The 16238-nt window shown below is 43.2% G+C and overlaps 1 long non-coding RNA gene across 1 annotated transcript in view; it reads right to left on the bottom strand.

The window, feature by feature from the left end:
- LOC115304987 overlaps positions 1-16238 on the bottom strand; it is a 55238-nt gene that overhangs the window by 34321 nt on the left and 4679 nt on the right. The window contains exon 2 of the long non-coding RNA XR_003914710.1: positions 10219-10447. This is a non-coding gene — a long non-coding RNA (uncharacterized LOC115304987). The remainder of the gene's footprint in view (positions 1-10218; positions 10448-16238) is intronic.

The following is a 16238-nucleotide window of genomic DNA, read 5'->3' as shown; positions in this document are numbered from 1 at the left end:
GTGGCTTCCCTTTCTTGCCCTGGGAGATATAAATTAGCCAGGAACCACATATTCAACACAAAAGAGCAGGAAGAGATAGTTCCTAAACCAGAAGAGGAACAGATGGGGCCCAGGATACTAGAAAGAATCTTTTTATGCACTGACTGGATGGAAAACAATGATGAGAATCTTTGCTTCACCTATTTCTTAACCCATATGTTAATCATCTTTTATGGACTCATAAACTTGGCATCCATTTTTAACTAGTTTTTTATATAGACAGGGCTCCCCCAAAATTATCTTGCCCAGGGACTCAGGCACTCTAGGGACAGCCTTGCTAGGACCTTCACCATGTCTTGCCTGATAGTTTGTAATAAACTCTTAATTGGTATTCCTGTTTTTAAAATCTCTACAGTTTCTACTGCATCTCCCAAAGCCCAAGAGTGTTCTTTCTAACATTCAAATCCAATCAGTCCGACTTACAACCTTTCAATACCTAGGAACCAAACTGAAATTCTTTGACTCAACACAAAATTTTATGTCAGCTTGCCCCTCCTTGTCTCTTTTAGTCCCATCTTCTAAAATATCCCATTACCTATTCTATGTTCTAACCACATGACTAGTAATTTTCAAAATCTTCAGTGCTCTTAGATGTTTTAACCTCTCTTGGGATTCCCTTACCATTACTTGCCTACCTTACTGATTCCTACGTGTCTGGTAAGACTCACTCATGCTCCCATTACCACCTCAATGAATGGTTCCTTTCACCCCATCTTTTTCAGGTTAAAGGGGGCCAAAGAAGCTAGAGAGAAATGGGGTAAGGAGAGAAGATGGAGTTCAGATCAGACACTGCGGGAAGTAGTTCACAGAAGTTTTCAGAGGACTGTATTCTTTTTTTTTCTTATGTTTATTTATTTATTTTGACAGAGAACCATGGGAGAAGGGGAAAGAGAGAGAATCCCAAGAAGGCTCTGTGCAGACAGCACACCAATGTGGGGGTCGAACTCACAAATCATGAGATCATGACTTGCGCTGAAATCAGGAGTCAGACGCTAAACGGACTGAGCCACACAGGTGCCCGCAGAGGGATTTATTCTGAGATAGAAGTAGGGACATCCAATGGCCTATGAATTGTGCCTCCCAATATTTGTATCCTGTGTAGTCCCTTCCCACTCTAAATCTAGGGTGGCTGCATGATTCGGTTTGACCAATACAAGGCCGAAGTGATACTGTGCCAGATCTGGGCCTAAGTCATAAGACACCAGGGCAGCTTCTGAACTGTGTTTTGGAAATCCCTTGGTGCCATGTAAGAGGTTCAGCTAACCTGCTACTGCTGGAGAGATCATGTGAAGGAGCCACAGAGAAAAGGAGAGATTTGAGACTATGTGGTAAGAGCAAGAGACTCAGCCATCAGTAGCCCAGCTCATGGGCTCCAGCTTCCAGTTGTCCTTGTCAAAGGGCCAGACATGTAAATGAAGCCTCTTAGATGACTCAGCCCCATTCACCACTTTGTGAGAATCCTGTGAGACATCTACCTGACCCCCAGTCAACCTATGAAATCATGAAAGACAATAAAAAGGTCATACCAGGCAACTAAGTTAGCTGATAACTTAATTAGGACTCAACAGGTAAGAATAGGTCTTGGCATCAAGCATCAGTGAGAGAATGTTGGGTGGGAGATGTGTAGCAAGTGCCATCAGCTAACCCATCGTTAGGCATCATGAAACATGTCTCAGAGACTGGGTGGGCAGGCAGGGTGAAAAACCAAGCATCCAGCATATGCACCCACACCTGTTGACCTAGCATACTTCTCCACTCCACATCATGCTCACCCAATCAATCTCAAACTTGATCAAGAGAGATGAAGCATCAAACAAGTGCAACAGTGGCACATACCTGTGCCAGGCAATAAGGCACAGTGACATTCCAGCTGGCAAGGTGTTGAGGACAGGAAGCCAATGCCTGATTAGATGTTTTAACAGAAATGGCTGAAGGTGATCACCAGTTAGTCCTTTGCTCTTCTGGTCAAGGGCACAGATTTCATTTCAGTTAATTTGGCTTCATTCCATGGCCACAGACTAAGCCTTTAACCTCAGCCAGCTGTCCAAATTGGATTCCCTCCATTAGTCTTAGAAAAGATAAAACAAGACACCATGTCCAACCCACAGCTTTACTCAGGGAAATGCCATGTTGAGAGCGAGACCATCTATAATAGTAGCAGCGTCAGAAAAATAACTGGGTGCTAAAATTACTTCATTTACTCATCTGCTTCTTCTCCACATTTCAGTCTATATTTGTTCTTCTGCTTGAATATTCTATTTCTGTTAATGGTATCACCAGTCTCCATCCAGTCCCCAGTTTACACTTTGACATCATTTTGAAGGCTCTGTTCTCTGCATCTCCTATACCCAATCTATACCTTGATATCACTTTTACAATATCTCTTAGATCATTCTTTATTTCCACAGTTCTAGGTTAGGTATGTATAACTCTTACATGCAAGGCTCTCTGGACTTCTTTAACTAGCATTAAAGCTTCTGTTCTTTTTTCCCCCTCCAATCCATCTTTCACATCTCTGCAAAAATAACCTTCCTAAAGTATGTTCTGAGCATGTCATTTTCCAACTCACAATCCATGAACTATTCTCTAATTCCTGCAACAGGGCTGCAAACTGAAATACCTTCAGGTGATTTAAGTGTAAGATGTGATTGAATGTTTAGGACAACAGGGAGCAATGTAGGCCTGCTGACAAGTGGAGAGAATGATTCTTGCTCAAGGCATTTACATTCCCTATTTTTAGAACTACTGTTCTGAAAAAATGAACCACAAACTTTCACAAAAGAAAGGCCAGACTCGTTGGTCTAATATTCAAAGTTTCCCATGACTCAGTTCCAACCTATTTTTCTAGACCCAAAGTTTTCAACATCAGTGTGTGGTTCAGAGACGGTATGTATATGACACCCGGCCATTACCTTTCCCATCCCTGGGCCATCGTAGATATTGCCACACTGCTCAGAGCCCTCTTCCCTGTTGGGCTCAATACAGCCTCAGGATCCTCCTCAAACCAATACTCCAGAGAGCATTTATGATCTGGGTAGACTCAGAGTGCTGGTTAAAACCTACCTGCCATTGTATGCAATGCAGGTCTGATCAATTCCAGCCATGGCCAAACCCCTTAGGTTTACTGTACTGTGCTTATCAGGCAGCCCAGGGAATTTCAGCATTTTCAAATAAACAGCCCGGTTAGCTGTTTTTATCTGCCACACACTCTGTGTTATTTCCATAGACTGCTCTGCTCTAGGCTCAATCCCATTTTAGGGGAGTTGACCCTGCAACAACAGGTCATGGCAGGTGATTTGTTCCAGAGAGAGGCCTGGAGGAGGACCCCTCTTCGTAAAAGCAGATTTCTTGAAAATCTTCCATCTCCATGCCACACCTATACCTTGCATTAGCGACTAGTCTCAGCACCTACCCCCATTGATATCACTGTTTTAGAGGAACTCACTCGCAACACAGCTGGTCCACAGTATTCAGTCTGTTTATAGGTTGTGAACATAGATTCAAGCTTCCTAGAAGCATCATAGTCTTATTTGGATTTGGTTCATAATGGGTGTGGCTTATGGGAGATGTTTATGGTATGATGCTCACACCAGACAGAAGCTAAGATTTCCCTGTAGAAGAGTTTATTCCATTCTATAACTATTGTTTCCATGCCTTGGGGGTGAGTTTCCCTTTTTGCCATTTAATTGAGCCTTGCACATCCCCAAAAGCTCAGTTTTCCTCTTTGTTTGGCAAGATGTTTACACTTTCTTCTAAAGCAACTGACTTTATTCTTTGCCCTAAAGGAGAAAGTAAGACAGTTGCTAATAATATGACACCGACTAACTTAAAAACCCAAGGGAAGGGAGGTAGGAGAACCATTTTCTTAAAAAAAATACTTTCTGGAGCCCATTTGTCTTCATTGATGATCCTCCTGGGAGGCGTTTAGCCTGGCACTTGCTGTGGCAGAAATCATCCGTGCTCCTTGAGCATATCGTGCCCTAACAGCGGGTGTGTGTAAAACAGAATCTGACATGAAAAAGGAGTCCTGCGTCACGTGTGACCCTAAATGCTGCTCTGACTGCCTATATGATTTAACACACCTCCCACAAAGCCTTCGAATGACTGGGTCTCTGGGGCGACCGCAGACAGTGATGCAGCAGGTGTGAGAGCGAACGGGGCAGGTAGTCAAAGACATGTCACCTCATGGGCCTCCCTGTCCCCCATGGCCTTGGCCCACAGAGTCTCTTCTCTGTTCAGAGCTCTGGGTTTGTTTTGTTTTGTTTTGTCTTGACTTTTCCTAACTCAGGAATAAACTCTGCTATGGACTGAATGCTTGTGTTCCCCCACAAATTCATATGTGGAAGTCCTAATCCTCAGCGTGACAGCATTAGAACGTGAGACATTTGTGAGGTAATGAGGTCATAGGGCTGGAGCTCATGTGGGGTGGGGGGGGTTTAGTGCTCTTACAAGTAGAGACATGAGAGAGAGAGATCTTTCTGTCATGTGAGGACACAGAAAAAAGACAACCATCTGCAAGTGAAAAAGAGGGCCCTCACCAGATACAGAATCTGTCCACACCTTCATCTTGGGCCTCTCAGCCTCCAGAACTGTGAGAAATAAATGTCTGTTGCTTATAAGCCAGTCTATGGTAATTTAATAGCAGCCTGAGCTGACTAAGAAGAAAAATCCCACAAGAATTAGTTATATTTGAAGAGAAGGAAAGAGGCAATTCCATGCTAAGTGCCACTTGCGAAATTGTCTCCCAAGGAGGGTGATTATTTCCATCTATTCCATCTGCACAAAAGGTAACAGAAGGCATTAGATGGGGAGAATCACCCCAGTAGGATGGGAATGTGTTTAAGTTGGGTTTTTATCTTTTGTTAAAATTTTTTTTAAATGGTTTTTTATTTATTTTTGAGAGACAGAGAGAGATAGCGCAAGCAGGGGAGGGTCAGAGAGAGAAGGAGATACAGAATCTGAGGCAGGCTCCAGGCTCCGAGCTAGCTGTCAGCACAGAGCCCGATGTGGGGCTCTAACCCATGAATCATGAGATCATGACCTGAGCTGAAGTCGGAAGTGTAACTGACTGAGCCACCCAAGTGCCCCTGGGTTTCAATCTTTAATAAAGGCAAAGACACTAGTGAGGCTGTGTTTGTAGCTGAGGTGACTTCATACCAAAGCCCTGGGGAAATGAACCCTCGACAAAACACCTATTTTCACCAAAAGCTTGTCTATCATCGGGATTGACCTCACCTGAGATGGTAGGGTCAGCCCAGGCTGGGGGGCTAGGACTCCTCCTATCCAAATCCCTGCTCTGGCTCAGCAAACACACTGTCCTCAGAGCCTGAAGTCCAGGTAGAGGGCGTGCTTTAGCCCTCTTGGAGGGCGTGCACTTGGAGTTGAATTTTAGAAAAGCTCATGAAGGGCTTTAAAATAAAGTTTTACTTTTCTTGACCATTTTTTCCCTGGTTTAATTGATACAATCACTTTTTTGTGGAGAAGAAAATACAATGTTAAAAAAGAAAGATACTGTGTCATCCGTGCTTTCACCCACCCAACCCTGACTCTGTGATCACTGGTAGGGTGACTCCAGGGTCCGCACCGCACCACCCAGTAAGAAATCCTGCCTGAAATCGCCTCCTAGCCGAGGTACCATGGACCAAGGGTGATGACAATGGCTAGAAAGGAGCCCTGGGGGATTAGCAAGATGTTTGCAAAGCAAGAGATGAGGAAGCACGTTGGAAAACTCACAGAAGCAGATCCCTCTCCTGATGATGAGGATTTTAGGTGGTTTTTCAGAGTGAACATTTTATGAGGAAATAGGAATATTCAGAAAGACTGAACAAAATCCCGGGGCAGCATTAAGAATTAATTACAAAACGTCATGGAGAGAAGGCCACAGTGAAGAGTAGCACGTACAACTTCTCTCATGACCTCAATACTCGGTCTCTTGACACTCGGGTTTTCTTTTGATCATCGCTCGAGTTCTTTCTCAGCAAATATTTAGGTTTTTTATTCATTGCCCTCATATAAAGTTAACAGCACATCTGTGTTCTGCCTGTCCTCCTCTCCCCTCACCCCCCAGTGCCTCTTTAAATGGCACGCCAGGGTGTAGGATGTTTGATGTTCTCTGAGTTACCATGAGTCCTGGGCTGTAAATAAATCATGAAGGTACCATCCCATTCATGAATGATTCATTTTTTCTTGTGCTTTCTATAGAAGACTATGCATCAAAATAGAATTCAAGCTACTACAGATCATCACCATGGCTGGTTATCCAGCCTTGCCGACAGATTTTTAAAAAATCTATATTAATGTAAAAAATTCTTTTTTTAAAAAATGTTTATTTATTTATTTATTTTGAGAGAGAGAGTCTGAGTGGGGGGCGAGGAAGAGAGAGAGAGAATCCCAAGCAGGCTCCACGCTGCTAGCACAGAGCCTGACATAGGGCTCGATCTCACAAAGTGTGGGATCTAACCTGAAATCAAGGTGCCCCTTATGTAAAAAATTCCTATCAGTTGGAAGATGTATAGCATTCCCTAGGTTTACCAACACTACAGAAGAGAAGCGTCAGGTCACAGAGGGCATGGGGGGGTTTAACATACAGAGTCCTGGTGTTGTGGGGCATATTTGTCAATTTTTTAATAGAAAATTGTGTTCTCCCATAACATGCATTCTTTTTCAGTCTTTGGGCCAGAAGCCCAATTCCATGATTGTTCAATAGGATATTTTCTCTTCCTTTACAAAAGGACCACAGGCTGTTCACAACTTACTAAGTACCCAAATTATTAAATTCCAAATCTTCATTAAGGAGTTGTTTGGTTGAAACAGATAAAACACATTCTCCCAAAGAAACAAGATGAGTGGTTCTGTCTCTGGGGCAGCTCACAACCTGTTGACCCATAAGGTACCAGAAACGTGGACCTAATGATAACCCAGAATGTGATCAACAGACAGAAGCATACTTCCATGGAAAACTGGGTTCAGTATTTCAACCTGGGTTAGGAAAAACAGACCAACATTCCTTCAGCTTGTATATGACATAGGTTTGAGGCTGTTCCAGAGCTGGGAGGAGTAGGGAAATAGCAAGGAGAGGTATATTCTTTACATAGGTGTACATACAGATGAGCCCACATGAATGATGGATTCTTAATTCTAGGGGTCTTTGAATTCTAAATTATGTTTCATGTGTATTTAATGCATATGTTGTATGTGCACAATCATGTATTTTCTAGAAAGACAGTCTCTTTCATTAGATTCTTAAGAGGATCTCAGACATTCAGACTCAAAAAAATGAAGAATCATCCCTCTAGCAAATATGAGCCAGGAATGGGATAGAACTTATTGCCAGCATCATTTCTCCATCCCATCAATCTCCCAAGGCCTTTAGAATAAATGAAAAGTTTCCCCTGCTCTCTGGGCTCCACTAATACCTGATTTTTTCAGTCAACCATCCTCTCCCCTCGGATGCACTAGGAGAAAGGACCTCCTATTGTGGAAGCCATTTTTAATAGTTCTTGCTGCCTGTAAAAATATGAAAGTATATGCAGAATTAATGTTTTCTTCCTTCTTTCCACCTTTGCGGTTTCTCTTTCTCTCTGTCTCCATCTTTTGTCCATTTGTCTGTCTGTCCATCTCTCTCTCTCTCTCTCTCCTGGTCTAAAGGAACAGGTCAAAGGAAGGTTTGAAACACAGAGTACTTAAATTAGACCCATCTACATTTCAGATGAACATGTTCTCAGGTCTTCTGCGATGTGTATGTCTCACTGGATTTGTTTTGGAGCATGACTGTCTGTCCTGTCAATGAGAGTCTGTGTGGTGTCTAGAAGTCTAGAGGGTGAGGAAAAGCTGGGACTGAGAGAGGAGTTTCTCCAGGTGGCCTGAATCAGTGCTACAGAAGCAGAGACTTCAAATTGTTCATCCATTAGTTCATTCTGTTTAGTTACTGAGCACCTTCTATATGCAGAGATTATTCTGGGCTCTGAGGAATACAAGGACAGGAAGATCTAGTCCTCTCCTTTAAGCAATGGGGCCATAGGATGATGGGCATACTGATGCAAAAATACAAATCAAATTCAATTGCTAGAAAGTAGGTATATATATTCAAGCACTGAAGCCAGGAAATAGAAATAATTCTGTTCAGTTGGGGAAAGGTGTTGGTGGGAGATTCTATTTTGAGAGAAGGCCAATGATAGCCAGGAAGATGCCAGTGTTCTAGTTTCAGGACATGGTACTGGCTCTTAAGCTCTTTGGTCTTGAGTTTTTGCATCTGAACATGATGGATTGGCCGCGTATAGAGTGGCGGTCAGAGAAAAGTGAATCTAGACAAACTGACTAAATTGACCTGGGCCTGAATCTAAGCCTGGCCTCTTACTGTGGCTGAATTTGCCAATTTTCTCAGGACCTCCATTCTCTGTTAATGAGAAAAATAATGACTACTTTTCAGGACTGATGTGGGATATATTAAATGTTGGTTCTGTTTCCTCCTCCTTTAAAAATTTTTTTAATGTTTATTTAGTTTTGAGAGAGAGAGAAAGACAGACAGAGTGCAAGTGGGGGAGGGGCAGAGAGAGAGGGAGACACAGAATCTGAAAGAGACTCCAGGCTCTGAGCTGTCAGCACAGAGCCTGATGTGGGACTTGAACCCACCATCTGTGAGATCACAACCTGAGCCGAAGTCAGATACTTAACCAACTGAGCCACCCAGGCGCCCCTCTTCCTTCTCCTTTTTACTCCTTCCTAGGATTCTGGTTATCATGAAAGTCTTATACCAGGTGATAATGAATCACTCTAACCTCTCCCACCATTTATTTTAAAATGTCTTTTCTGATATATTTGAAGCTATGAATTCTGCTTAGGAAGAGTAAGGGAAGTTTTCCTGATTTTTTGCTTTGGGCTATTATGGGAATTATGTTTGCTAATATCTAGAATGTAAATCAGGGCATATTTTTGTAAGCTAACAATTATTGAGCATCTACTATTGAGGATCTTATATGGATTTTAATCGCACAACAGCCTGACAAAGCAATTACTAATTGTTATCCTCTGTGTTAGCATTCTTCTGAAGAACAGAACCCAGAGGATGGACATGCATATATATTTATCATAGGGAATTGGCTCACATAATTGTGGTGGCTACAAGTGCGCAGGCTGCGGGGTGAATCTGCAAACTGGAGGCCCAAAAGAACCAGCGGTGTAGTTACAATCGAAAGGCCAGCAGGGTTGAGACCCAGGGAACGCTAATGTTTCAGTTCTACTCTGAAGGCAGGAAAAAGCCAGTATCTCAGTTCAAAGGCCTACAGGCAGAAAGAATTTCCTCTTACCAACAGGTAGGGTAAACTTTTCTGTTCCATTAAAGCTTCCCACTGATTGGATGTGGCCCATTCACATTAGAGAAGGCAATCTCTTTTACTCAGATCAGTCTCAGGAATCAGCTCCCAGTGATGCCTCTGTGAGGGCCAGTTACTGAAGAGTCAATGCCTGGCACAGTGGTGGACTTCCGGGAGCCAATGTCTGATCGGCTGGTGCCTTGGCCACACTTGTGATTAAATATGCTAATTTCAACCCTGGCTCTCCCACTCACCCACTTACATAAATGGCTCAACTTATTGGCCTCAGTTTCCTTCTCACTGAAATGAGGAGTAAAAATACTGCCTAGCTTTGCTGACACAATGTGAGGATTAAATGAGAGTATAAAGTAAGTGTCCAGCACAGACAAGGTACTCAAGAAACAACAGCCATTACCATTACTAAACGAGATCATCTTTACAAGGCACTTCGCACTGCACATAGAATTAGCTCCATAAAGAAAAGGTACTGTCATCTCCTTACTATTTAGAAAACAATAGAAGTTATTTAAAAAATAATAGAAAATAAAATTATCTAGAAAAAAATCTTCACTGATTGAGAGATGAAAACAAAGGACCTCTATCAAAAATTCTGCAACTCTATGGCAATCTTTGGCAGACATATTTCCATGCCTCTGACATCAGAAACTGTCACCAGCGATTCTCTCCAGAAGAAAATACTCTCTGAGGATTGCGATGTCAGCTTTCCCACTGCCAATGGAATAATTTCACATGCATTTGCACACGTAAGCAGGGTTGGCCATTAGAAAAGTTATTGGATACTGTCTGTTCTACAAGAGGGCAAGATTAGGAATATCCTGATTGTGCCCAGATGATTTTGGCTACTTACACAATGATGTCATCAGCATTGATTCAGAAAATGTTCAGTCAGCAAAAAGAGAGTTCAAATCCTTCTTTGCACAGCCTTATAACATGCACACTCCAATCTGGACCCTTCTGTAGAAAAGTGGAAACTTCTTCCTTGACCTCCAGCTCACTCCATGTGATTGTCAACATCCCATCGCCGTGACTCCTGTGTGCTGCTGCCAGCAGTGATCTTGTATTGGCATCTACATTTCCTGATGGAACAATGGTCTCTTATTTAGGTGATCTTTTTAATACAATTGTCCACAAATAACTAAATGATATATAATCCCATATCAAATTCTAATTACTACAAACTTTCACCTTGCTTTTCATAGCCCAAGCAAAGGGCCTAGACAAGTTCCCTCCCCCTTGTGACAGTGTCCCTCGTCCCTTGAGGCAGAGTTCAGGATATGCTTCCCCAAACAGTGGCACCTTGATGTATTGAATATTTTAAGTTGAAGGAATTTAAGAAGTGGCATCAGCAGAAAAGACTTTCTGACCTTCCCGGAAGCAGGAAAGAAAACTCTCCTGTGAGAAGTATCCTTCTTACAGCTGGAGGAAAGGAACGACCTTATTTCTAAGACACGAAGAGGAATCTGAACCAACAGGCTTTGCTGTTTCCCCATGTTTAGCACGTAACTCACGCCCCTTTGCATCCTGTCACATTTTCCCACGACGCTCCACTCTTCATCAGACCTAGCATAAACACACGCCCAGGAGTGACAGCTTCCTCAGGTCTACATTTCCTTACAAAGTCCCCCGTGTCATGTAAAACTTACATTACATAAATTTATATGATTTTCTCTCGTTAACCTGCCTTTCGTTACAGGAGCCCCAACCAAGAACTTCGGATAGGGGAAAAAGACATTTTTCCTCCCATACACTCGCTTCCCTCACGTTCCCAAGAGGTCTTAGTAATTTATCTTCAGCCAATTATCGTCTCCCACACTGAACATGCTTCCTCACCTAAAATTTTTGAGATCTAACATGTTTCATAATTCAAAATTTGCCGGATCTTAGAAAGGTAACATAGCATACATACTCTATTTTAAATAACACATTCAGGGCGCCTGGGTGGCTCAGTCGGTTAAGTGTCCAGTTTCGGCTCAGGTCATGAACTCATGGCTGGTGGGTCTGAGCCCCACGTCGGGCTCTGTGCTGACAGCTAGCTCAGAGCCTGGAGCCTGCTTCAGATTCTGTATCTCCCCCTCTCTCTGACCCTCCCCTGCTTGCACTGTCTGTCTCTCTCTCTAAAAAATAAATTAAACACATTAAAAAAAATAACACATCCAATTGGGTCTGGGGAAGCATCCCACAATCAAACACATTTATATTTTAGTATCACATTTAGTATTACATTTAGTGTCACATTTATATTAGTATTTGGTTGAATATTCAACCAAATGGCATAAAGACCATAGGTAACCTTATATCATTATAGGTCTGATTTTGCTACCACAGGAATTTTCCAAAAACTTACAAGAAAATGTTTTATTTCAGAATTTTGACATTGAAATCACCAATACAGACTTTGGTTCATAAAATAACTTGGCAGAGGAAACAACTATTGCATTTCATATTTCCTTTCAAATGCATAGTATCCTGTTACTTATACTCCTGGCCCCTCTCCCGATGGCCCTACAGTCAGCCCTGGGTGTGGGGGAGAATGCGGGTGCTGAGCGGTGACTAATGTGATTGGAACACTTGGAAAAATAAGCTGGCCATGCTCCACCCAGCTCCACGCATTTTGCTCTCAGGAAGAAGGTGCTCTGCCTTCTTAGGCCTTGGCCCTTTCCCTCATTTAGTCATGCTCAATCCTTATTTCAGCTTCAGAATTTATTATTATCATTATCATTTAAAATTTTTTTTAATGTTTTATTTATTTTTGAGAGGGAGAGACAGACAGAATGTGAACAGGGGAGGGGCAGAGAGAGAGGGAGACCCAGAATCCCAAGCAGGTTTCAGGTTCTGAGCTGTCAGCACACAGCCTGATGTGGGGCTCAAACGCACAAACTATGAGGTCATGGCCTGAGCCAAAGTCGGACGCTTAACTGACTGAACCACCCTGGTACCCCTATTATTATTATTACTATTTTAAAGTTTATTTATTTTGAAAGAACGTGTGTGTTTGTGTATGTGTGAGTGGAGGAGGAGCAGAGAGGGAGGGAGAGGAAGAATCCCAAGCAGGCTCCACGCCTTCAGCACAGAGCCTGATGCGGGACTCCATCTCACAAACTGAGATCACGACCTGGGCTGAAATCAAGTCAGAAGCTCAACCAAGTGAGCCACCCAGATGCCCCTTGATATTATTATTATTAACAATGATGATGTTTTGGCCTCCATCTGCCACCCTTTGTTTTGTTTCTCGATTGGCTAAGAACTCAGACGAGAAGAGAGCTGACCCCTCCAAGACCCTAGTGTTTGGTCCTCAGCGGGATTTTGGTTAAGAACAGTCTACCCCGCAGGGACGATTTCGGCAGTGCCATGACCTGTGACGCTGGGGCTTGGATTTGGATGTGTGGGCAGGGCGTCTGACTTTACGGTTTCTAAAGGTTTGAAATAGGCCAGGCAAGTTTTCACAGTGGAGCATGAAACCAAGTTGCAGAACTTGAGAAGTATATGTCAAGTTTGGGGCAAAAAGTATTCTGGAATGTTGTAGAAAAAATATCCCAGGCATGGAATACATCTCAGATCTGTCTCGGCCAGTGTGTAAATGACTCGGACAGAGACGTGAGAAACAAACTGTAAAATTTCCCTTAAAACAGAAATGTAAGGACTCTAATTGACTCAATATGATCTCAGGGAATTAGGAGTGGGAAGAGTAGAAGACAGGAAATGGAGGAAAAAGAGACAAAGAATCATAGATTAGTAGAGGACCAGACATGATACTATTTCAGGAAAACAAGGCACCAGGAAGGACAGGAAGTTGAAACTGGGCCTTTGGGTGGTTTTATTACAAGAAGACAAAGAGCCGTGGGCCTGACACCTCTCTGAGGTGCCTGTACCAACAAGGAGAGTGAAACCTACAGGGATTCTAACCTTGAGAGGCTAGTGGACGCCATGGTCCTGATTTGTAGTCTTACTTGGGGCCCAGGCATCTGCATTTGCACATGCTCTCTAGTTGATTCTGAGGTCCATGGGCCACACTCTGGGAAACACAGATGAAGTCAGGATTAGTGATTTTTAATGATTAAAAGAAAAACATGGTACACATGCAAACATAAGCACTTTGTCCAGATCACAAGGTTAAATTCCAGGCCCCTGCAGAGCCTGCCTTTGGGCTCCACCCACAACTGTCTGCCAATGCCCGCACTCTGAGGTTCTGACACTGCCCTTTGATGGGCTCAGTTTCATAAGCCACTTGGATGGTAAGGAAGGTGCTCTCTGAATCTAAAAGCTATTTTCTCTCATGCAGACAGTTCTTCTAGAACACTGTGTAACTGTTTTTTTTCCCATGGTAGGGTAGGAAATAGGTGATTGCAATAGTCCTTCTTCTGAATGCAGCACAGAATCGGCACTTAAGTATAAAGAGAAGCTTAATTTTTCAAAATGCACCTAAACTTTTACAAGGAAGGTTTTACAAATATTTTAAAAAATAGTTCTCCCACGCAGGCAAAGTGTAAGTACTTATATTAACATTTGCCATGTAATAAATTAAAATAACAAGGAAAGACCTACCATAGGTGATTTAAAAAACACTATTCAACAGGCCTCTTTTCAACTTAAGGAGCTGGGAGACAGACAACCTGCCTAATCTAACTGGCAGAATATGTTTATAAGGATGAGGTCCACTTTTTTTTTCATAGTCATTTTCTTTAATTACTATATTGTGTGCATGTACCCAAAGAAATGAATGTGTTTGAAGGCATTTAATTCAATAGGTATTCCTGTTGTCTATGAATTTCAGCTGAAATCCAAAGCTGAGAAAAATAACTAAGGAGTACAACAAGTTCCAAAAAGAGAGATGTGGGGCCCTGCTACTCAGGACTTGCTAACAGTGGCCAGATGTGGTCATATGGCCCTTAGCCTGTCACCACCTCCAGCTTGTCCAAGAAAAGACTATGGATTTAGTGACAGAAAGAAATTTTCTTTAAAGAGTGTTGCTGAGCAGCGCCTGGGTGGCTCGGTTGAGCATCTGACTTCGGCTCAGGTCATGGTCTCACAACTGATGCGTTAAAGCCCCAGGCTGGACTCTGCACTGACTTCAAGACTGAATTTTGCTTCAGATTCTGTGTCTCCCTCTCTCTCTACTCCTTCCCAGCCTGTTCTCACTCTCAAAACCAAACAAACAGCTAAATAAATAAATATTTAAACGTTTTTAAAAATATAAAGAGAGTTGTTGGTTAGGAGAGCAGGCTCTGGATGGCCCTTCACCCTCTGTCAGGTGAAGGAAACGTCGAGAAGCTCTTAATTCCGCCAAGGGACAGCTCACCTCATCCCCGATTAGATGCTCACTGGGATGCCCCAGGTCTGCCATGAGAGCAGGAAATCTACACGGAACCATGAAAGTTCAGGTGTGTACTTGATGAAGACAGAGGCTGCCACAGATGGCCCCTGGTGCCAAGGGCAAGGGATCTGACCTTGCCTGGTTTTGATGGGGGCAGGGGGCAAGAGAGACAAGCCTGCATGAAGTGTTCAGGGGATGCCACGTGGACACCAGGGAAAGAAGCTGGGGACCAGAGAAAGAGCTGTGTGGGACTTACTCAAAGTGCACATGACACATGGCAGAGACTACAGCATCGCAGAAGTCCAGAAGTGTCCTCTGAAGAATCCACAAACGTTCCTCACAAGAAAAGCCAGCGTTTAGGCTTTTTCCATAAGAGAAAAGGCATTCAATAACCAAGAGAGATGTTCAAATAGCACTGGCTAAATATTCACATTTTGCCCCATTTCTTGCCATCCTTCTTCCCCTCCACTCATTGCTCTGAATGTTGAAGAGTCAATAGCACCCCGGGGTGCAGGAGAGGTTGTGGAGTCAGAGCAGACACAGGCCCTCTCCTGAATCCAGGGTTCTGAGTGCAGGTTAGGCATGAACAGTGGAAAGGGAAGGTGCTGTGAACTACAGGAGACAGCAAAAGTCTACCATTAGATTGGTCTGGATTTTCTAATTACCGGAAATAAAAGTGTTTTAGTACTTGGCAGTGACAGGTAAAGCTGAGAGATCTGCCAGAGATATTGTCCAAGGGCAGAAAAAGGGGAACCAACAGGATGTGTGATGGTTGTGGTAGAGGAAAAACAAAACCAAACCCAAACTGGACATGTCCTGATTGAATCCTCCTGAGTCCTGCCATTTGTGGAGCCAGACATTTTTGCAATGTGCACAGGCTGCAAAGGACAGAAACCTGAGAAGGCTATTGCTGTCGTCAGGTAACGTAGACGAGTGTGGCAGGATTCTGGATGGAAGTCAGAACTCATGTTTTGTTTTCTGTGATTTTTCAGCCACTGCCAGGCTGAGGACGTCACTGGGCTCACTGGCTCCTTTGCCTCAGGGAGGTTTGTGTTACAGAAATACAGGAAGACAATCTTTTCTTCAATCTTTTGTGAAAGGCTTTATGATTTTTGTGAAAATATTGGATATCCAGTAAGGAGAGGCAGAGGCTAAGGATTATCTGTGAAGGTCAAGAGAAGGGAGGAATTTCCCCCCCCCCCCACACACACCCCATAGAAAGGGAATAGAATTCAGCTTGATCCATGGGTAGCAGGAGTCTGTCCCTCCTTCTACCAGCATCATAAATAGGAAGACAGAACTTGGCAGGGAAGAGTGGGCCATGGAAAGAAGGTACGTTCCAGCCACTTGGCTTCCTTCAAGGAATTGTGAAGGCTCAGATCACGGGACCAAATGATGGGCTAGAAACTAATGGCCTTCATTACCTATGGATACCATGACTACTTAAATTCTCACTCGTTCCTGGGGAAGAGTGATTTTTCCACTCATCTGAATGCACTGGGACTCAGAAAGATAAAATATGGTTTTTGAACTGAAATTTGTTGAATTCTTAATTT

Source organism: Suricata suricatta, chromosome 10 (genome assembly GCF_006229205.1).
Source record: "Suricata suricatta isolate VVHF042 chromosome 10, meerkat_22Aug2017_6uvM2_HiC, whole genome shotgun sequence".
NCBI classification, from domain to species: domain Eukaryota; kingdom Metazoa; phylum Chordata; class Mammalia; order Carnivora; family Herpestidae; genus Suricata; species Suricata suricatta.
This window is presented reverse-complemented; position numbering and strand designations above follow the sequence as displayed.